A 15,756-nucleotide genomic window follows, 5' to 3' on the forward strand; every position below is an offset into this window, starting at 1 on the left:
CAGCTCCACTGAAAGTCAGCGCTTTGCCAGCTAGCAGTATACATGGTAATTGCATCCTTCTTCCAAATCTGACTTTCTAAAGATCCCAGTATGGATGGCCCATAAACCCAGGCTTACAGGAGATCCAAAATAAATTTCTATATTTATATAATCATATAAATCTGTACCTTATTCCAGAATCATAAGAAAATGTAAACAGATGTAAAAAAAGTTCAGTGTAAACAGCATTGTTTTGGGAAAACAAATCCCCTGAAAGGTGTAAATGTGCTCACGGCTTCCCTTCCCCAGAAGAACATGAGTAGGAAATACAGATAAACCACTAAAAATCCAGGCACAGTTTATAGTGCTAACACAAAGAAACAAGATGACTTCACAGGACTGTTTAAAGCCATGCTCACCATCTGGAAAGGCATTTGGAATGCTTAGCATTAGTTGTGTAAAAATGCAGCTTACTATTATATTAAAGTTGCTACAGAGAAATGCTGTTTAATCAGATCATTTTCCGTACTGCATCCCCAGCTTACAGCTCCCTACAGGAGAACTAAGTAGCTGTGCTTGAAAGCCATGTTGTCTTACTGCACTGAAATAGCAGTAAAAGCGCTCAGGAATTACTTTGTAATGTACACACAACCTACAGAAAGCATCAGAGCAAAGGACAGCACCCACATGTCTGCAGTTCCTAATATGTGCATTACGCAGGCAAGAGAAATGTTAGTGCTGTGTATAGTCTGCAGGCGGAATGGAAGCAAAATAAGAAGATGCCTGTTGAAATTAACTGAGATATTAAAATCCTCCTTAGGTCATTTCCCAAAGCAATGAGAAATACTCTAAGAACAAACAGAAGGTGTGCATAAAAATCAACAGCAGCCTGCTTAGGAAGTTAAAAACAGAACTTAACAAACAGAAATTTTTAAAACTGGAGGGCATGTCTTGAGAAGGCCAGAATCTCAAGGGTAAGTCATCGTGCTGCAAAGAACGTCTGTCAGAGTATTAATGACAGAGACCGCCAGAAAAGACTGTCCTTTACAAGTAATGGAAAACTGAATGCAGAGAAGATTGTGACAGTCAGTTCGAGGACAAAGTGGTCCTGAGGACAGTAGACAAACTAGTCAATATTTAGTAGTTCTCTCTTCTTCCCACCACAATTGCATGGCTGAGATGTAACAAGACTCATTGGAGCTTTTTTTACTGAAATAATCAGCCCTTTTTTTTTTTTTTTAGCAAGTACATGTCAGAAATATTTCATGTTGTCATCAGGGTCCAGCTCTGGAGACCATCAGTGGGAAATAAGACTTAGTTGAGTATAAAAATGCAAGGCTGGAGGACTGAGCTGCTATCTGGATTGCAATGTGGTATGCAGCGGAAGCTTATGGAGAAATAAAATCAGGGCAAGTGTACCAGGGTCCTTTCCTGGATATTCTCTCTGTCTCTGACAAGCGAAATGGTCAGGGACTTCCCAAGTCAGTTGTAGTAACGCTGTGTTTAAAGACCTTTCCAACAGCAGTGGCATTCAGACTCTCAGCATTAAAAAGAAGGAAGCTTACCTGGAACAACCTGAACCAACCAGCCATAAATGGTCACATAATTGTCTCTAGTCTTCAACTTTTTTATTTTCCTTGTGCCATATAACCAATGCTTTTTAAATTCCAGAGTCATGTTTCTGTTATTACAAAATATAGAGGTATATATTTAAGTGCAAGAAATATCAGTGTTTGAATGATGGTATGATTGACATCAGTAAAAGCAGTTTTAAGGAAAAATCATCAATGGTAAGAAAGTGATCTGTGAAAGAAAAGAATGCGTATTGAAAAGAAGAAAGCACTCAGTGAAGAAACAAAGAACAAGCTCCTGCGAGGACGTAAATCTCCTGAATGAGTTATGTCAGTTCATGCTGCCTGGAAATCTGTCCCTACAAGTATGTCTCAGAAAATCCTGGCTGAGCTGAAGCACTACTTAAAGCTAGGGGAAGAAATAAAGTGTGTTGCAAATGCATCATTTACCTCAACTCCAGCTGCTGATTTTGCTTGAAAACAAATGCCAAAGATCCCAGAGCACTTCAGAGGGAGAAATCCCCTTGTAGCGTGCACGGTACCATCAGAATATATGGGAAGGATCAGGGATATGATTAATGCTCCAAAACAGTATCTGATTTCACAGCAGGGTGCAACAAAAGAAGCTTAGAAAACAGATGTTTTATCACCCAGCATCTCAGAACATGTTTGCTGAGGATAAGGATAGCCGGACGAACTGTGCTTCCACTGAAGGTGAATTATCACAGCTCATCCAAACCCGAAGAACGTCAGCATCATGTTTCATAGGAAATAGTCTGCCAGCCATGTTCTCCAAAGAAGCAAGTCATAGTAAGAAATCATATTACTGTGCAAGAAAGACTAGAAGTACTGCTGGAAACCCTGATCCTGAAACATACTTAATGCCTGGAGAGTCTGGCTGGAGGGAGTGTGAGGTTTCACACATCCCACAGGACACAAAACTCAGAGTCATCACTGTAGCACTGAACCCTTCTCAGACTGGCATTAAATATGATTTGAATAAAATGACAGACCAAGGTTTTTCTTGCAATGGCTGCCTAATTCCCTGTATATGCATCTACCTAAGAAGTTATTCACTTCAGCAGGAGCTACTGGGTGCGCAGCACTTCTGAAAATCTGTCTGCTGACACTGTGGGAGCCTAATTACAGGTGCTCATATTTCTCAGGCCATAGCCACAGCTGTATAAGCACCATCAGAAGGACATCTACATTGTGCAGCCAAGCACTGGGATGGAGAGGCATCCCTAAAGGCAAAATGTGGGAAAACCGTTCACAAAATCCCAAAATAGTAACATTAAAGATTAAGTAAAACTAACAAATTACAGCTTCTCCATCCAGCAATGAGCTCTGCAAGAGGCAAGTTAATTCTAATGACGGATAGGGCCCAGGAAGCTACAGTTTTCTCTGACAACAACGACTGTTTTCTCTAAATATCTGTGGAAGAAGGTCCCTAGGAAAGCCTGGGATGTTTCATTCTCAGTCCCAGCAGTCCTGGCAGCTTGCTTCTTCTGGATTACTGCTCCTAGCATTTCTCGACTGGAGCTTTCATTACTCAAAGTTACATTAGAAGTATCTGAAAGCATGAATCTTATAACCAAATTGCAAACAGGGCGTAAAGGTGGAGGAGGCTAAGGCATGACCAACACTTGTAGGTAGACTCCATCCCTCGGGCAAGGCACGACCTCCTTCCCCAGATGCTTTCTATCTGGCACTGCAGAGGGAGCAGAAACTGAATTTCACCCATGAGGAACATCTAGAAGAAAGCTAATTCGTTTCCCTTCCTGCTTTCACAGCAGGATTTCAAAGCCATACTTTCTATCAAGCTCAGTAGTTTTTCACTTAGTTTTAAGTTGCTTGAGAGGTCCTGCAGAAAGTTGTAGATTTTAGAGACTCCAGCCCATTCACACTGAGATTTTGCAAAATATTTTCATTGCCCTGTCTTGGAAATATGGATCTGTCCCCGAGCATGCTGGGTCAGGGTGTGACACTAACACACACGGAGCTGTGAGAACCAGAATCCATGAGGTCTGGTGAACAAAGAATCTGCGTTTTGGGGCTGGTTGGCACTTGATGGATAGACACAGCAGTGGTTCTTTCCCTCTCTCTTCCCCTTTCTTTGACTTTGTTAAAAGACATGTCCTGGGGTTGCATGGCACATTTTTGGAATCTCTGTTGTTTCACACAATGCTAAATTATGTACTAAACTCACCCCGTGGTTTCACAACATTCAGGTGATTTTACAGAACTAGAGTTCAGATTCATTTTTGGCTATTTAAGGGAAGGGTTCTGTATGTAAAATGTAAAGTTTCAGTATACACAAAAACATTGCTGCTTAGCAGATAAAAGGTGAAATGCATTTAGCAGTAAGTCATTTTTGAAGGGCCTTGAAGAAACTCTCAGCTCATGTGTCAGCACTACCCCACCAACAAAAACAAAAAAATGTCAGCGTTGATACCAATACGAGGATTTTTCATACAAATAAATTGGCACAGTTCGGAAATGCATTAAACCCTTTGCTTTTTATTTGTTATGACTCCTTCAAAAAGCACCTCAAGATGTACTCCACATCCATAGTCCAGGTGAACCTACATCTTGAATATATATACACAGTAGTTTCAGTCATCCACTAATATTTAGACTTACAGATGCTTATTTGCCTTGGCTTTACAGAAATACTTCTTTCCTGTTGCATATAAGCTTTTTACTCAGTTATTCTAAACTTACTAAGAATTCTCTGCTCTAACAATAGTACAATATCTGTATGTCACTGGTTCTGTTAATTCTAATGATTGGTCCTAGGCTGTTCCTCCCCTTCCTTTAGGAATGGTACCTTCCAGTCTCTCCATGTGCATGAAAAGTGACAAGCATGGGTCCCCATATTTCTACTTATTGGGCCACCCTAAAGACACGGTTTGTAAACTCTGCATGTATATTATCTTTTTCTAATACGCTTTTGTTTCTCACAACTGTCAATAGGGTCTTTTCCAACTTTTTCTTACATGCTAGCTTGCTTAATAGTTTCTACAGTATTTGACTTTTCTTTCATGACTGATTATCTTAGATATCAAAACAGCTATGCATTTTGCAAATGTCTTTTAATATCCTAGATAAGCGGTTCTTCATGTTACACTGCTGCTAGTGCAAGAAACACAGCCACAGTTCTGCTATATATCCGCTTTTTCTCATGACAAAAATTTATCCTCTGAATATGACTTTTCAGGTAGAAAATCTTAAATTTTTGGGAACCAAAGCCATAATTTTCCCCTTCTTTATAGTTGTTGGAAAAATATTAGCAATGTGAAGGTGGAAGCTAGATTCTGATCTCAAACAATATTTATGTGCAGCCTCTTGAAGAAATAACTAATGTAAAATTGAAGACTTTTTGGAACATGCTGTAAGGCAATACTCATTTTTTAAACCCAGAGGCTATGCTGAATTTACACATAGCACTTTGCACTTGATTTTGAGCTATTTTCTTCATAAATCAGATCCAACTGCACAGATTGTTGGGATACATCAAATTTGTAATACAGAGTCATGGCCCAGAAATGATACCTGGAAAGCAAAGGAAAAGAAAAACTTATTTTTCCTATTTTTTATTAATCACTGCCATCACAGAAAATGCTGAAGTGTTCAGATGCATTCAGTCTGTCTGCTGTTGACTTCACACAATGTAGTATATTTGCTAAAATTGTAAGGCCAGTCTTACACTATTGAAGTAGACAGATTGGAAATAGAAAGGGAGTTATAGCCAAAGGTATCCCCCTAGCCTTGGAGCTTTGAGCAGCTCCTCTGGTGTGATGCCCACAGAATTCCTCCCCCCAGCACCCGGGCACTAAGCTGTGCTTAAGTTATCGGTGTTGTGCTTGCAAATCCAGGTAATCTAATTGATTGCTTGCATGTGTTTCCAGTTACAGCTTATTTCTAATTTGTGTCTATAAAAAATAATCTTTTGAACACAGACATGCCCCTAGAGTTTGCTAGTGCAGAGCTGGACACATCTAGAGGCCATTTGAAAATTGTACTCATGTAGTTCAAGCGTGTGTGTCACCATCGGAGACCTCCTAGCAACAAAGTTCCTACATTTTGTACAAAACTGAATTGCACCATTCCTTGCAGTCATTCTCACCTTACTTCTGCTTTGTTCTTCGCTAAAAGTAGTTCAGAGAGACAATGAGGTTAACAATCCGAGCTGACATTAGGGCCATTTTGCAAGTCTCAGTTGTCAAGCATAGGAAGTTCAGTGAGCTCCAGTTCCACCACAAGTGTTAAGATATTTATAACCATATCTTTCTACGAATTATCTTTATTTTTTTCTCCTATAGCATAACAGACACAGGAAATAAGTCTTTTTCCCTGAAATAAGTAGAAACATAAATGCTCCATAAATACAGCTATAGTTTTGCACAGTCACTCAGCTGTGAATGGTTCTGATTATTTATTTGGCAGGAAGTGTTAGGACAGAATTTGTTTCCCAGTGAAATATATCCAGAAAATCAAAATCAGTTTAGCTTGGGTCAACACCAAAACCAAAATACTTGATTGATAAAAAAGTAGTATCAGGTCAAATGAAAATATGTGTGTTATAAAATGTTTCCCTTTCAGGTGTTTTTAACAAAAGAGTTTTGAGGGGAAGGATTTCTCTAAAGAGCCAGTTTTGCAATGGGGCTTTTCCCAACCAAAATTGTGGCTGTGCTACCATTCATTAGAGCACTGACCAAGAATGTAAGTCAAATTTCCTGGTGTAGAGCAGATACATTGACCATTCTAGCATGCCTTAGGAAAGGCCCCTACCATAACATCCTGCTGCAGTCTGTAATGAATCTGCATGTCTCCCACAGGTATTGTTGCATTTTGTATAAATAATCACTTATGGAAGATGATCAGCAGGCTTACGTGAAGTTAGATATAGCACAGGAGAGATGCAGGTGTTAGAAAGTGGTTTTGCAAGTACATCCAGATCAAGTGATATGTGCCTGTGCTTTCTTGCTCCATGGGTTTGGTAGCCTTTATTAGTGACCATCGCATTTATATTTGCAAAAATAGATGAAAAATTGGGAGCATATACTGTGTTTTTATTGTTTGAACACAGTTAAATCCTTCAGAAATCTCCAGTCAGCTGCAAACTGCATTTTTCTAGTTCTTTAATTCTGTTAGTGTGTCTGAAGCTTTTTTGTTTGTCTAATAAACGGCTAAAGCATCTTGGCCTGTACCTTCAAGCCAGATACTCCTACCTGTTCAGAGTACTGATCAGATAATCCAATTCATCCTATTTTTAATGCTCATTTTATAAATCTCTAGAGCTGAGGTTGGGTGTTATTCGAAATTTGAACTACCCCATATATCATTCATCTGATGTGAGTGCAAAAATCAATAGTCATTTTGGAAAAGTGCCCTTTCCTTCTGTGACCACCTTGGTGGAACTGCAAACATTCATTCATATTCCTGCTGCATTTCCAATACCACCTTCTTATTTCTAGCAATACCAACTTAATTTCAGGAACCTGTGGTGTGTAAAAAAAAAAAAAAATAAAAAAAAGAACTAACTAAATGAATCAATATACTGGTTAATAAAATTGGTCTAAAACCATCAAGCAATTTGAATATGGGCTCCCAAAGGTTCTAGCTGTTTTATTGCTATGGGTAAAAACTGTTCAAGGACAAAATTGAATATTAAAATTTGCTTTACAAACATGTCTTTAGTATTTAGTAAATATGTAGCAGCTGGCAGGAAAGTAGAACATCCTTCTGTTAAATAACAGTGTATGGGCATGTATATGTGGGCGTGTATAGCTATTTCTGTCTTACAGCAAATTTGTACTTTAAAAGATATGTAGACCTTTTACATAGGTATCTTTTGATATAGAACTAGAAAACACAGTTTTGAAAGAAAGAGGGACACATGGGAACACATTTTAAGTTTTGTGGCAATGTTTTTGAGCTTCCAGGGAAGCGATACCTTTTCCTTACTTTTTAAATGCAAAAATACTGAGTCCTTTCCGTAGTCCTAAACATTGCTTTGGCAATTACACTCCCAATGACTTTGACCAGCCCAGCTGAATTCTCTAACCCGCGCTTCCGCCATCTGTATAACGGGGATAGTAATATTTACTTACCTATCTATCTCATGGGAGTGCTATGGGGATTAATTATTTAATGCTTGAAAAGCACTTTAAAGATTAAAATTCCTAGTCGACTACTCAGTATTATTAAAGCAGAACCTCACTAATCCACATGCATTATAATCCACACTAACATTGGCAGTGTCCCCCCATATTTGAGCAAAGATTTAATAACAAGGCTGTTGAGCAAGTTCTCTTATTACTAAGGCTTAATTATTATAATATAATATTCTGGAGTAGATGTACTAATATAGTGTAAAGTGTAGATAATTACAGCTAAACTACAATGAATAAAACAGATGAACAAACATCATCCCTGGTTTTGTTCGCATTAACTGACAAGCAGACTTACCAGCCAAAGAAGGGAAAAGTCCCACCCACAAATCTTTTCCTAACTTTTATTTGTGGTTTCATATATTTCCATCCAGTTGATGATATTAGAAGATAAGCACCCAAAATACAGGGCCTGAAAGAATGCAGCCATCTCTCTGTTTCCACAGCATCAGTTTTTCCTTTCGTCATGTCATCTAGAGAAATAGGAAAAACAAGAATTCAGTAACACTTGCTTACTGTGTCTTTGTAGTTTGCCGTAGGATTAAGCCCAATATTCTGCTGTTGTGGTGTATCATCCCGTAAAATCCCGCTCCTGCTGCTCGTTTCGTAGTCCGTCTCATTTGCAAGTTTGCAACAGGCCCCCAGTTAATAGAAAGACTGCATCGCTCCAACTTGTTCTTAATTAGAGTTCGCTTCCCTACACGTCTATGATGGCATCCTTGCAATATAGAGCTCCGTATCAAAGGGGACAATATGAAGGCACAAACTGTTATTCCTGTGGCCTGGCCCAATAATTCTCATCATGGAGGCTGTGCAATAACTGCTTCAATGGCCAGACTCCAGGGCATCTAAAAACTGTTCCACATCTCTTCAGGACAGTCAGTTTTCTGCAATGGCATGCATTTCCCCAAAGGAGAGCAGAGCCACTCATCTACATTTTTAAGTGAATAGTGATTTTGAGGGGTCCAACTTTATATTCTTTAGAAAGACTCGGAAACTATTGCGTGTTCTCCTCTGGCTTGACAGGAACAAAAACATTTTGTCTTTGTACCTCCCAACAAAGACTCCATGTCTAAGAATATCAGCTGAACTTCAGATACAATGGCTTTGAACTTTACATGATTTTTTAATTGATCTGTCGTTATCCAGGTGTAAAAAGTCTGGCTTTTTAGCTCACTTGAAAGAATCCATAAACAGTCATCAGCTCTTTTAGGGACAAAAGCATAGCCGTGAAAGTACAAAAAGGTATATAAAAGTACAGGAAGAGGTAACCAAGCTGTATCAGAAAAGCCTTGCCAGCAGCCTGGTGCTATGATACCCAGGAATAAATTAAACTAACAGGGCCTCTTATGACTAGTTGTTTGCATCTGAAATTTGATGAGTCTAAACGGTCACATAGAGAGTGACGTTAAAAAATGTTATTTCAACCATTAGAGATGAGAAGGCAAGCTTTGCCCACACAGGGACTTGCAGCTGGTCCTGCCTCTGCCCTTCTCACTCCGCCATCCCGTGGTGCAATTCCCAGCTGATGCTTTGTGGCCAGACCGCAGGGAGAGGTTAGCAGATCTCATGGCCTCTGTCAGATTTCTTATAGCTTGTCACTCCTAGCTTGGGAAAAAAACATCAGAAAATGAAAGGCATTTTTTTTACTTTGACAATATGAGGTAACTGTCACCCTCCAACTGACACTTAATGAACATGACCATAGAGCATGTTATATTTTGTTGAGCTACAGCAACACGTATGCAACCCAGAATTTTAAACATCTGGGTTTTCTAACAACATGTAGTTTGTGTTTACACATTAAAAGCTGAATATTGCAATGTGACATTCATTTATTCATGCACTTCCATCTCATTATAGAGTTTTCAGAGAAAATTGTCTCAGCATCCAAAAGATATCAGATACCACGATAGCCCCAATAGCAAGCATGGTCCCAGGGTCAGCTCTGCACCTTCAGTGCCCAGCGGCCTCGAGTCTGAAAAGAGTTTGATAACGAGAGACTAAACCAATTCTGCAGCTTCCACCCTAAGCAGGATGGGAATACTTATTCATGAGCTTTGTAAATAAGGATGCATTCGAACCAAGTTATGTGTTTTGCTTAAGATCCTGCTGAGATCTTAAGTGAGAACCACCAACACCCAGCACCTGCCAGAAACAATTTTATAGGGGCATTTCATATACAGTTAAAATGCTCTGAATTCCTCACTTATTAAATAAATTTTATATATTATCTACATACGTTTAATAATGACAGCTGTTTATTGACCAGAGAGCATGTGATGCCTACTGTTAACACCCATTTTAGCTGTGATAATTAATAATTTTAATATTTAAGTTTAATTAAGTGTGTAATATCCAACTCTTAAATTATTCAGTCTCTGCAGAATGTTTTTCATTAATACCACACATTCTATTAACATATTTATGAACACCTTTTACGACTTAATGTGGCTTAATTCTATTAATAAAAACTAATTTTAAAGTCATTATCTTTTTTAATTATACAGTAACTTGCAATGTAGATTTTCCAGCTCCAGCATGGCTGGCGAGAGACTGTTCAGCATGGCTGAAGAGAACTGCTGAGGTTTCTGCAGCTTCTACTCTACTGCCTGACCACACAGAAAAAATAAAACCTTCTTTACTGAAGGGATGAGATTCTTTTGCCTGAGTAGCTCTGATCTGATAGATAGGTGAAATGCTCAACACTTCAAAAGGGTACCAAACCGCCTGAAGGACCTAGTGAATGATAATACGCGGTTACAGCAACATCACTCAAGACTAGCACTTAGGCTGTCCGTAGACTTAACACTGACACAGCAGTGAGGAGCTTGCTGTGGAGGATAAAAGCGTTGTACTGGCTGCATCTTTTCATTTCAGCTGTTCACAATATTAGTGAGTAATCCTGTAACATATATACAGATACATTAACTTGATTCAAGGAAAAATCAAATTTACCAAGTTCACTCAGATTAGTGATCATGATCATTGGTTTAAATATTTAGTGGATAGGACTGTTTACTAGATCCCTATCTATTGCACAGGCTAAAATGGGTCTTGAAATGAGTGATAAACTGTGTGTTCATAATCATCTGGCCTTAAGATTCACAGCCAGAAGACAATTACAGTAAATTAGTAAATTGATTTAATAAATTGATTTGCCTGTTTCAGGTCTGACATACAACCCATTTGTAAGCATGGCACTTGATTGTTTTTCCCTCTCTCATTCTGCACTTTAGGTAGTTTTTTCCTGCATAGAAAAAGTAGCTTTTTTTATTCTTGCTGTTGTAAAAGCAGTGTTAAAATTGTCTCAGTCCTGTTGTAAAGTGTGACTGATGTTAGAAAGAGCCAAATGATGCGGTGCTTAGGCATTATTACAAAATCACACTGAATTGCTTATGGATGTGATTTGTATTTAACGGGTGAACAACAGCAGGGAAACCAGGAGAGGGCTAAAGTTAGATGCAGCATCCCAAGATCATCCAAGTCCTGGAGACAATCCAATCCACTTCCTCTCCAGGACAGAAACCCTGAGTGTTTCTGAATTCATTAGTTATCTCCTGTATTAGCCTGAACGGTCTCAGGCCACTTACCTGCAGTGACCCATGCTTGCTAAAGAGGGCCTGATGTGGGGCGAGGGCTGTAGATCTCCCTGTCCATCCACCCAGCTTTCATCCACAGTCTCCAAAAGAGCTTCCCAGAAGGACCTTCCCAATGTTGGTTGTGTACACGTTCAACAGAAGAGCAGACATCTATTTCCAGAGGTCTTCTGAGACATCTCTCTCTCTCTGACTCTGTAAGGCAATTAAATTATTATCTCAAGTGATTAGGACAGTAAAATACTGGTGTAGCAGTGCCATAATTAAACAAGTAACTCAGGGAAAGGGGTTTACTGAGGATTTATTGGGTATAGTGTAGGATCAGAAACAGTGCAGAATAAGAACAGGAACTCTCCAAGTCAGATCAATCACTTCCCATGTTTCTTTGTTAGCCACCTTTAAAGAATACGTTACATAAAAAACTGAAAAGTGCTTTCATCCATAGCACTTTCTACAGATTAAAGCCAACACAAATCAATGTGTGTGACTTTTTTGTTTCAAGAAAACATTCAGCATTTTTATAAAGGGTTTTATAAATTTTTGCCTCACAATATGTAGTTTTGCCCTCTCTGCACCAAGTTTCAATTTTCCCTTTCTCTCCATTCTCTTAGTTGTCTTAGCTCCAAAAACAAGCAATATCATCTCCTGAGCTTCGGTACATTTGGTCTTCCAAGCACAACTAACAATCTGCTCTTTCTGAAGTGTGTTTCAATAATTCTCAAATTAGATCTCTGAACATGAAAGCACTTTTTCTAACAAACCTCCATGCAGAGTACAGAAATAGTGATGGAAGTGAATTTTACCTGAGCTGAGATCGTTCAAAGTCTCATCAGATGGCACTTGCAAGGACTGTATCTCTGCTGTAAAAATATTTGGGGCATCTTCCGTTTAACATCTAGGTAAAGTATACAATGCAAGATGGGTATAATGAACCCAAAGGAACTAAACTGTTGCTCATCAGTAATTATTAGTAGCATGAAAAGAAGTAGAGCATCAGAGTACAAATGGCACTGGGAAGTGAATAAAGTAGGGAGTAGAGCTGTGCTTCCTGGTGTTGGAATAGGTCAATGACTGAATTTTCTGCATGTAAAATTAAACATTTGAAATTTACAGAGGAGATAAAACTATTCCTCATCTACCCTACATTTACAATCACATCTCTTCAGTTCTGTGGACATCTGCAGAAGCCATGCCACCGATAGTTCCCAGTAGTAGTAGTGCCCCCCTCTTCCGATATTAGACCAGTGATGAAAATAAAAATGCACAATGACTTTGGTGACAGAGAAACTAGGCCTGACATTGTTTCATACTCCAAACATCAGTCTTTCTTAACAAATCATTCTACTTTTCTGAAAATGCCAAGCACAAAATTCAGAAGTAAAAGATGCAGGGACTCAGCTGCCTGTTTGTTTTCCTGTAATCTTTCATGACTTTGTTAACTCACTCTGGTTACCCTGACCAAGCATCCTCCGCCCTTTGCAAAATCAAATGTGCAAAGCCAAAAAAACAAATTACTAGAAAGCAGAAAAATTCCACTCTTAAGCAAAGTTACATTTACAAGCTACTATAAACATTCAGAGTCACCATGAGATTACTGAGTACAAACAGGCAAGCAGTACAATGAATGTGGTTACATTAAGACAGCAAGAAATTAGATTAGGTTTTCATTGCATCAGAAACAAGACCACAATACCAAACAGATCACTTAACTGCATGTGTAGGAAAGGAAAAGTAGTTCATATGCCAAAATACCTGAGTATAACCTGGATTTATTTTTGTAAATTTATATGGCATGTATGTCATTTTTGTACATAGAATCAACATTTTTCACCCATAGCACACTGCCATAATAGCTTAAAAAAAAAAATGTAAAGGCAATGCTAATGATGAAAAGGCTGTCCCACCGGGATGGGCCCATGGTGACTGACCAAATGAAGGACCATATCACAGCAGAAGGTGCCTAAATCCAGAGTTATTGGTGTTGAGGGTTTTGAACATGGACAAGAGCAGTGGAAGGAGAGCCAAGCAAAGTGTAATTTTAAGCCAAGCAAAGTGTAATTTGTGAGAAAACATTTGCATAGCACTATTGAATAATTAACAAGAAGTGCAAGTTTATAGCCAGAAGTATGGGGAGCCTGTAAGGTGAGGGCAGAGCCCATTGCCACTCACTTTCTGGGAGAGGCTAGGGAAAGGGTGGCATATCATGTCATGTTTGCATAAGGTTCACAGCTGGACAGAAGGTAGCAAGAGCTTTTCTAATCATCAAAACCTCAGAGAATCATTTATTTTGGGAAACAAAGGATGCTGTATGTCTGGGTTGTGGAAGCTCCAGGATGAAAGATTAAAATTCTTTAAATATTCTGAAATATCCCTTCTTAGAGAGCGTTAAAGACAAGCTGCAGGAGACCAATGCAATCAGGAACATCACAGGCATGTCAAGCTATAATGAGAAAGAGCCAAATGCATTCCTGGTGTAACACTGCCAACATTAGTGGATACTCACCAGGGGACAATTTGTCCCATTTTCATTATTAGCAGCATCTATAAGAACTGTTTGCCACCTTCTGGCAATACGTAATTTCAGACAAAAAGGGGGAAAAAAAAATAAAGCGCCGCGTTTGTCATTTAATCAAAAACTCTTTGATTCCCTAGGAAAGTAATTCTGGAAAGATACGAAAACAGCTGCTTAGACACTGCAGGAAATGTTTCATTCAGACTTCTAAAAGCGTTCAAAGCTTTAATATATTGTTCAATATTCACATAATTTGGAAATTAAAAAGGCATTGAGATTTTATTGCACTTAAGTAATAAAATGTTATGTCATTTTTACTCTTAACATTACTATTACATGTTAAATAAATATTAGTACTTTATGGTTAATTTTAGCTGATTAAAAAATCCCACATACCTGATAAACTACCAAGCAATTATTTAAAATATTTTGATGCAAAAGGAGAACCTAGTAACAAATCCGAGGTCTTATCTCTCTTGACCTGAGATCTTGGCAGAGCAGATAAGCACAGCAAGAATAGACGTGACAGAGTCTTAGAAGGGCAACCTGTAAAGAAACATAAGCATGAAATTAAATAAACTTAGCAGTAGGCTGAGCTCTTTCCTCTGACTTAGTACCTAGGTAATGCTCACAAAGTCAAACAGGCACACCGCTCTTCTCCATTAGCAGCAAAGACAGGTTTCTTTTGCCAGTCATTCAGACGTGTGCCATCAGGAAGCACCGGATCCAAGTAGAAGACTAGGCTTTAGTTAAGAGAGGAGCAAGTACATACGTGAGAGTAGTACCCTCATTTCCACTCCATTGAACATGTCTAAACTGACACAGCAAAGCAAACAATTCATGTATTTGGCAGTTCTACCTCAAACAAAAAAAATTCTAGACAGAAAACTTCTACTCCTGATATTTTCCCCTTGTCACTCTTCCTCAAAAATGGCTGTGTTCATCTCCTACTTGTCCTCCTACATGCTCAAGTCTTGTGTCTGTGGTGTCTTTTACTCAGTTAGCAATTTACTCCTTGCCTGGGAGTTATGTGAAACAGGTCATAGGTGAGTCATTCTTACACATCCCATGGAGAAGTGCCGCCAACCTGCATACCAGCAGCTTGTGGAAACTAAAAGTCACCCAGAAAACACCTACTAAATTACACCAAATCAAATGCCACCACAGTGACAGATTATAGTGCTGCTCTCAGCTCATTTTTCTTGTCTAAATTAGTAGGTCAACCGACATTTTCTCCCTTCAAAGAAGGCAGGAAGGTAACTATTAGCCTTCAGTGAGATGGAAATTGTTTGAAAAACAATTTCTGCCACAGTAAGGATGATATCCGTCCTGACAAAGTCAGAAAAAAATTTAAAACTACATCGTCCCTAAATCTCTCCAGCAGTTTCAACAGCATGTGATATCCTTCACTTCTGCTTGTAAGTTGTTTGGGCATGAGTAGTTGATGCCCTATTAAACAAATAGTGCCTTCAGTTCCTTCCAAAGGTGAAGGGACAAAAAAGTAAAATCGTTGTTCTGTCTCTGATTTGGTATGTTTGCAAAATGTTTTGAGGTATTTTGGAATAACAGACAGTAGAAGTAAGTGATGTTCACACTTAACACATAGGTTTTATATAAAGCTTAAAAACTGCAGAAAAAATATTTATTCAGAAATATTAATAACTCTCTCCAAAGTGCAGCTATAACCTCAGAATAAGCATAAAGAGAAACCATTAGTTTAGTTGCTCTACAGAATAAAATTTTGCAATTTTCTCCTGTTTATATTTGTTATGGAAAAGCAATCATTTTAGTGCTGGCTGAACAAGTCCAAATGAACCCTTATGGCTTGAACACAGCTCTTTAAAAGGTTTTTCTTTTGAGCAAAAAAATTACGTACATTACTGCACTTTGCTCTACTCTGGTAATTTTGATATTTTCCT

General features: G+C 38.6%; 1 protein-coding gene and 2 long non-coding RNA genes across 6 annotated transcripts in view; 1 reads left to right on the top strand and 2 right to left on the bottom strand.

Moving 5' to 3' along the window:
- MAGI2 (membrane associated guanylate kinase, WW and PDZ domain containing 2) overlaps window positions 1-15,756 on the top strand; it is an 823,074-nt gene that overhangs the window by 801,170 nt on the left and 6,148 nt on the right. The window lies entirely within an intron of this gene.
- LOC137663452 (uncharacterized) lies at window positions 1,596-13,910 on the bottom strand. Its single transcript, XR_011048186.1, has 5 exons — window positions 13,829-13,910; window positions 12,129-12,220; window positions 11,320-11,520; window positions 8,025-8,199; window positions 1,596-1,660 (listed from the first exon to the last, which is right to left on the bottom strand). It is a non-coding gene; the product is annotated as an uncharacterized lncRNA (long non-coding RNA).
- LOC137663453 (uncharacterized) lies at window positions 4,051-5,891 on the bottom strand. The gene is made up of 2 exons (XR_011048187.1): window positions 5,680-5,891; window positions 4,051-5,105 (listed from the first exon to the last, which is right to left on the bottom strand). It is a non-coding gene; the product is annotated as an uncharacterized lncRNA (long non-coding RNA).

Source organism: Nyctibius grandis, chromosome 5, assembly GCF_013368605.1.
Source record: "Nyctibius grandis isolate bNycGra1 chromosome 5, bNycGra1.pri, whole genome shotgun sequence".
NCBI lineage: Eukaryota > Metazoa > Chordata > Aves > Nyctibiiformes > Nyctibiidae > Nyctibius > Nyctibius grandis.